General features: G+C 40.7%; 1 protein-coding gene across 4 annotated transcripts in view; it reads right to left on the bottom strand.

Moving 5' to 3' along the window:
* The window catches only part of LOC143290572 (angiotensin-converting enzyme-like), a 35946-nt gene that overhangs the window by 24414 nt on the left and 4032 nt on the right, over positions 1 to 7500 (bottom strand). The window contains exon 1 of one of the 4 annotated variants that reach the window (XM_076600142.1): positions 493 to 612. The exons of the other annotated variants lie outside the window; for them this stretch is intronic. The gene's annotated coding sequence lies outside the window, so the exon portion shown is untranslated. Of the gene's footprint in view, positions 1 to 492; positions 613 to 7500 lie in introns of those variants that run through there. 4 annotated transcript variants of the gene reach the window in all.

Below are 7500 nucleotides of genomic sequence, written 5' to 3'. Positions count from 1 at the left end.
AAGTCATCGTCAGGAAAGACTCGTACATTGTCAGAACGTTTTCAACGACTGTGTTCCCTCCTGAACAGTTGATATGACAAATATTTACGATTAAATAAAGTGATTCTTTATCCATCCCAAATCGTTGAAAACTTCAATAGATAAATATGGTATGGTGTCTGTCAGATTTTGTGTCAACTAAAAGAGTGAAAAATAGTGAAATCGTGAAATATTATCAGTGAAATCTTCACACACACACACACACACACACACACACACACACACACACACACACACACACACATATGTATATATATATATATATATATATATATATATATATATATATATATATATATATATATACACACACACACACACACAAACCACCACCACCACCACCACAAACAACAACAACACCATCACCAAAAAAAAAAATCGACTCCAACAACAACTACAGAATATCATTCTATCTCCTGAAATAAAAATCAAACAAAAAACTCTGCGACTTACCTGTAATGAAAGGTAACTCAGCAGCATCACGTAGGCCCACTATTCAATTTCTCAGTATCGTGAAATATATATATGTGTGTGTGTGTGTATATACCCAGTTGCATCTTTGTCTGACAAAGTTGACCCCAAAAGCTGTATGTACGGTCGTACAATCACGGCTACACGTCAGGAAAAACAACGGAAAGGAACAGCCGGCATTGACACCAAAGGAAATGTGCAGTTGTGTGCAGGAAATTAATGTGTCCGTCTCAGAATGCGCGGTTGTTTGGCAGTTCATTTAATTCGGGGTCAATTTTGGATCACTACACACACACACACACACACACACACACAGCGAATGGATTCTGTTGTGGTGGCTGCTTCTTAAGTATAAATTATTTATAGTTAATTTCTGCTTCATTATGAGTACAAAGGCTTACACTTAATGATCAGCAGTATTTGCGACATCCTGCTTTGTTTTTTGTTTGTTTGTTGTTTTTTGTTGTTGTTGTTTTGTGTGTGTGTGTGTGTGTGTGGGGGGGGGGGGGGGGAGGGCGGAGGGGGGGGGGGGGGGGTTGGGTTTTGTGTGTGTGTGTGTGTTTGTTGTTGTTTTTTCTGTCACGAGTTCTGTGAGTCCTAATTACAACCAAGGGAAAATGTTCCTTTGTGTCAGTCACTGAAGAGGAGTTCTAATTGCATAACGTTACACTCTAAAAACTTTTTTTTTTTTTTTTTTTATTATCTGTGAACCTCTCTGTGTCTTATTCACTGTTTCCTGTTTGTCTGTCTGTCTGTCTGTCTGTCTGTCTGAGATCTTCCTCTCTTCCTCCATCTTAAAAAAAAAAATCTCTCAGTTTATCTATCTGTCCACAAATCTGCCTGTTTTTTTTTGTTTTTGTTTTGTGTGTGTGTGTGTGTGTGTGTGTGTGTGTGTGTGTGTGTGTGTGTGTGTGTGTGTGTGTGTGTGTGTGTGTGTGTGTGTTTGTGTTTTTTGCAACCCCCAAACACTAACGGACGTGAATACCATCACACAGACACTCACGCAGGCACGCACGTACACACACAGACACTCGTACACACTACATACAGTTATCTCTTCATCTCTCTCTCTCTGATTTATACTGTTATTATCTCCCCCCCCCCTCCCTCTCTCTCTCTCTCCCTCCCTCCCTCTCTCTCTCTCTCCCTGGTGTGTGTGTGTGTTATTCTGTCTCTCTCTCCCGCTCGCTCTCTCTCCCGCGCGCGCGGGAAAAGAAAAGAAAAAAAAAAGGTAATTAAAACGTGTGTGTCTGCTTGTGTCTGTGTGTGTCTGTTTGTGTGTGTCTGTGTGTGTTTTTGTTATCTGCCGATATCTCTGTCTACCTATCATTGTATCCATCTCAGTTTAAAAGTTGCTCGGCTGCCGGACAATGGTTCTCCCCAAAACACACACACACACACACACACACACACACACTCACACACACACACACACACACACACACACACACACACACACACACACACACACACACACTCTCTCTCTCTCTCTCTCTCTAAAACCAATGGCGTTTGTCTGTTGAGCACGTGACGCTACCTTAACATGATTTCGCTTATTCTAACTGATGTGGATTGATTTCTCTTCCACTGACTCCATGAAAAGGAGGAATTAAATCATATCAACACTTACAGATCAGTTTCACTCCCTAAAATCAGCGGCAATATGGTCAAGATTCCCAGAATAATGTAGTATCGTAACTGACATGCGGGCTGGATTTTTAAAAGACAACATTCAACAACTGACTGAATGTTTACCTTACAGGCCAAACGTATACTAACTGAAAAAGAACAGTCGAATGATTGCCATGTAAATCCTACATGTTTATTAATCAATGACTCATTCCCATGGGAGAAAAGACAACAAGTGTCAAACGTACGACTGTATGAAATAACTGGGGTTTGGATCTGCAGGGGAGAATCACACACACACACACACACACACACACACACACACACACACACACACACACACACACACACACACACACACACACACACACACACACACAGAGGGGGGTGGTGGAGCGGGGAGGGAGAGAGAGAGTACACATAGAAAAAAAAACCTCATGGAAAAACATAAAGGTGGTTGCGTCTTTAGAACATTAGATATTTAAAAAAAAAAAAAAAAAAAAAAAGGAAAAGAAATAAAAAAAATTAGAAATAAAAACAAGCGAAAAGGTTGCGGAGAAGGGTAAGTAGTACTGATATCTGACTAAACATTCACGGAATTCCAAATCGTTCAAAACAAAACAAAACAAAATTAGATCAGATTAAACATATATATTCGAACAGAAGTTACGCGCAAGAAGCAGTATAATCAGTCAAACACCAAGACAAAGACCGCGTCCCAAAAAAAAAAAAAAATACACAGGTGTGTATAAGGAGTGGAGTGACGGCCTAGAGGTAACGCGTCCACCCAGGAAGCGAGAGAATCTGAGCGTGCTGGTTCGAATCACGGCTCAGCCGCCGATATATTCTCCCCCTCCACTAGACCTTGAGTGGTGGTGTGGGCGCTAGTCATTCGGAAGAGACGATAAACCGAGGTCCCGTGTGCAGCATGCACTTAGCGCACGTAAAAGAACCCACGGCAACAAAAGGGTTGTTCCTGGCAAAATTCTGAAGAAAAATCCACTTAGATAGGAAAAACAAATAAAACTCCACGCAGGGGGAAAAAAAAAAAAGAAAAAAAAAAAAGGGGTGACGCTGTAGTATAGCGACGTGCTCTCCCTGGGGAGAGCAGCCCGAATTTCACACAGAGAAATCTGTTGTGATAAAAAGAAATACAAATACAAATAAGACGTTCAAGCCTAATGATGTATATGCAGACGAAGAAATGTGGATATTGCCGGTTCAGTTGATACACAGGCTATTTTGTTATTATTTCCAATAACGCAATGAAGCAATACCTTTTCAGCAATTAAAAAAAAAAGAAAAAAAAGAGAAGAAAATGAACAGATGAGACTTACTATGGGCAGATTTTTCTCTTTTTTTCTCTTTCTCTCTTTTTTTTTTTAACATTTGTGAATTCAGTGTTTAGAGATATCGCTAATAAACCGTGCCTCATTCTGATATTGATGTGTGTGATCTGCGCTGACAGATCTTCGAATGAGGTTTGTTCCCACATGTGCTCACGTATTCATATCATTCGAGACACCCTCATTTCATTTTTCCCCTTTTGAACACAAATGATTAATCTAGATGAGCTTAAGGTCTCCAGTCGGCACACACACACACACACACACACACGGCTCACACACGGCACACACACGCACGCACGCACACGCACACATACACACGCACACAAACAAACACACACACACACACACACACACACACACACACACACTTCACAAAGCCATTCAGCCGAAGCCAAAGACACTCAAAACATTCATGTCAATACACTGATCACTGAAAGGGAAAGATATCCTATTTGAAACCAACCTTCCTCGAGTCTTACCTTCCCCCTTTCTCACTATAACACAGACATACAGACACAGACACAGACAGACACGCACGCACACATACACACACACATACACGCACACACACACACGCGCGCGCGAACGCGCACGAACACACACACACACAGACGAGACATTGCCATCGCCAATCAAACAGTAATCGGAGAGTGACCATCTCACACAGACACAGACTTACACGCACACACACGCACGCACACACACACACACACACACACACACACACGAACACACACACACACACACACACACACACACACACACACACACACACACACACAATCTCCTCTCGTCCCCACTAAAACACACAACTCTCATTATATATACACCTACCAGTTTGGTTTTCCATCACAGGACTGAAGCACTCACTGATGCACTACAGAGGTTGCCGTGTGTGGCAACTGCCAACATGGCTCTTTGGCAGGCAAATTCTTTGCCCTTTTAATATAAATTCAGACTGTGGACTCTCTCTCTCTCTCTCTCTCTCTCTCACACACACACACACACACACACACACACACATATGTTATACAGATATACTTGAAATGTTATACAGATATACGGCGAACTGATGTTGCAGTGTAAAAAGTGTGTATCGCTGTCACAGCTGTGAACAATCATTTGAAAACTGCCCTCCAACTCACCGCAACTTTTCTTCTTACCCTCCCCCCCCCCCACTCTCTCTCTCTCTCTCACCTAATATTGAATAAGTGCGTACTTATGCATAAAATTATATTCGGTAAATGCCCTACTTATCTACACCAAACCATTGTCTGCTATGAAACTCGCAACCCTAACTCCCGAAATGCGACTCTTACTCTACCGAAGCCAAGAATAGACCTTTATAAATCGAGTTTGGCATATTCCGGCACGCACTGCTGGAACAATCCCCCCAAACACCTCAGAGAACCCTTTTCCACCACAACATTCAAAGAGAAACTTGGACAGTACATGCGTGCCGAAAGCCAGACCGAAAATCTGGTATAATATTGTCACTGACAATCCTTACAAACTATGTCGAAATGCGTCAATCAGTTGATAACGTATCACGCCATATAATATTATTTCAGAGATTTTCTCTTTACAGTGGACACAAACAAACGAAATCAAACTCTAGTCTGGTCACGTCTACGATTTTTGTATACTTACATGTATTACAAATTGTGAACCACCCTCACCCAACTCTTTTTTTTTTTTTCTTTTTTTTTTTCTTCCCACACTGACATATCTTTACATCTCAGTCTGTCTGTCTATCTGTGTCTCTCTCTCCCCTCTGTCTCTCCCTCTCTCTGTCTTTCACATAATGTGTCTATCTGTCCATATCTCTATTACCCGTCGCCTTATTTCCTGCCTTTTATGTCTCTTACATCTGTGTTAAAAATTTTATCTTTACTTTTCTGTGTTAATTTCACTTGAATCATTCATGTGTAGCATTCATGCTAGGGTTTTGTTGTTGTTTTTCCCTTGGTGTGTGTTAGTGTTAGTGTGTGTGTGTGTGTGTGTGTGTGTGTGTGTGTGTGTGTGTGTGTGTGTGTGTGTGTGTGTGTGTGTGTGTGTGTGCGTGTGTGCGTGTGTGTGTTACTCGCTTCCGTTCCGTACAGATGTGAGTGATGTTGTGTCTCTCAGTTTGACGCTGTGTTATACTCGTACATTATACATGTATTAAGTATTCAGTATAACTACATTTATATGCGTACATGTTTGTGTGTCTCTTAGAACAACGGCAGATGTGTAAGTCGGCCAAAGTGCTAATATCTTCACCGTTGGAAAATAAAGATTCATTCATTCATTCATTCTGTCTGTCTGTCTATATACATGTATGTGTATATATATATATATATATATATATATATATATATATATATATATATATATATATATGTGTGTGTGTGTGTGTGTGTGTGTGTGTGTGTGTGTGTGTGTGTTCTTTTTTGGGGGAGTGGGGGGTGGGGTGTGAAACAATCTTTTTCTCATATTTGAGTTAACTCTCTCCATACGAACGGCGAAAGAGACGACGTTAACAGCGTTTCACCCCGATTACCATCATCAAAATATTGCAAGCGGAAGGCTCTTATACTGAAGACGTGAATGTTTACAAAGAATACCACAATTCTGACGACGGAAGCTAAAGGTTGGGTCATTCAGACACCCACTGGACATCCGAAGGGTCTGTGTAGAGGAGAAGAGAGGACTGGCCGTACTGAGTGAGTTAAAGATGAAAACGAGCAATGGAGCTGTGAGAATTAATGTCTTCAATGGATCATTTGAACTGAACATTCGCTTCGGATAGAAGTTTGCGAACTACACAAAGACATGTTTCTTTTATACATTTAGTTCAAGCGTGAGTAAATAATAAATGACAAATCATTTATATATTCAATTAAAGTGCGATTAACTGTGGAACGAAGATGGATTATTTATCAATTCAATCAATGACTAATAAAACGAAGAAGCGTTATTCAGTTAGGATTACATTTCTAGTTTGATTATATCAACTAAAGTGATCTTTTTTTTTTCTTCCTTTGCAAAGACAATGCTTTCCTTTTTCGAACAATATTTTGACATTGCTTTTCACGTGTGACTGAAGTCATGTCAACCGAGGAAATAAGTATGCGGCGGAGAAATTTCAATGCTTCACATATGATACATACATACATAGTCTGTGTGTGTGTGTGTGTGTGTGTGTGTGTGTGTGTGTGTGTGTGTGTGTGTGTGTGTGTGTGTGTATCTCTCAGTCCGTCTCTCCATTTTTTGTGTATGATATATATATATATATATATACATACATATGTATATATTGTTGCTGTCAGTACAATATCGGTTAACAGTACTGGTATCCAAACGGCTACAGTACCAAGCTGCACTAGGCACAAGCTAGCCGCTCAATCAAATGCCGACGAAGCTGAAAAATAGGCACATCAGTAATTGGACATCTACTGTAATTATGGCGTCAGTCAGTCCTCTTTAGTGCTGAGGCACAACTCATAAAGGTCACCGGAGTTGCTTTACCAAAGACCTCCCTAGCCTTCAACCATGAGCGAAACACCAGTTACGAAGCAGAAATGCACAGCGCTTACATTAGTATTTTACCCAGATTCAAGCTCTCGACTGTTGGCCGCCGTTCTTTCTCTGTCTCTGGACCTTGCAACTGGAATGAACCTCCTCTTTCGCTTCTTCAAGTCTCCACACTCAGCTCTTTCAAGTCTGGCCTTAAAACCCACCTCTTCCCACAATAGCCTCCCTTCCCTGCCTCTTCCTTGTCTTCAGTTTCTCCAGTTGAGTTACGCATGCGTGTGAATGACTGGTGCGAAAGCGCTTTGATTTGTCTCTGCACAAAATTCAGCGCTATATAAATACCATTATCATCATCATTATTATTATTATTATTATTATTATAAGTTTTTGTTGTTGTTGTTGTTGTTGTTTTAATAGTTTTTCATTTGGACAGTAACACTGAGACGATGGGGAAGGAAATTAAATCTTTCATGTTTCACGGTTGTTGTTGTTGTTG

Source organism: Babylonia areolata, chromosome 15 (assembly GCF_041734735.1).
Source record: "Babylonia areolata isolate BAREFJ2019XMU chromosome 15, ASM4173473v1, whole genome shotgun sequence".
Lineage (NCBI taxonomy): Eukaryota > Metazoa > Mollusca > Gastropoda > Neogastropoda > Buccinidae > Babylonia > Babylonia areolata.
Note: the sequence above shows the minus strand (reverse complement) of the source record. Positions and strands in the feature narration are given on the sequence as shown.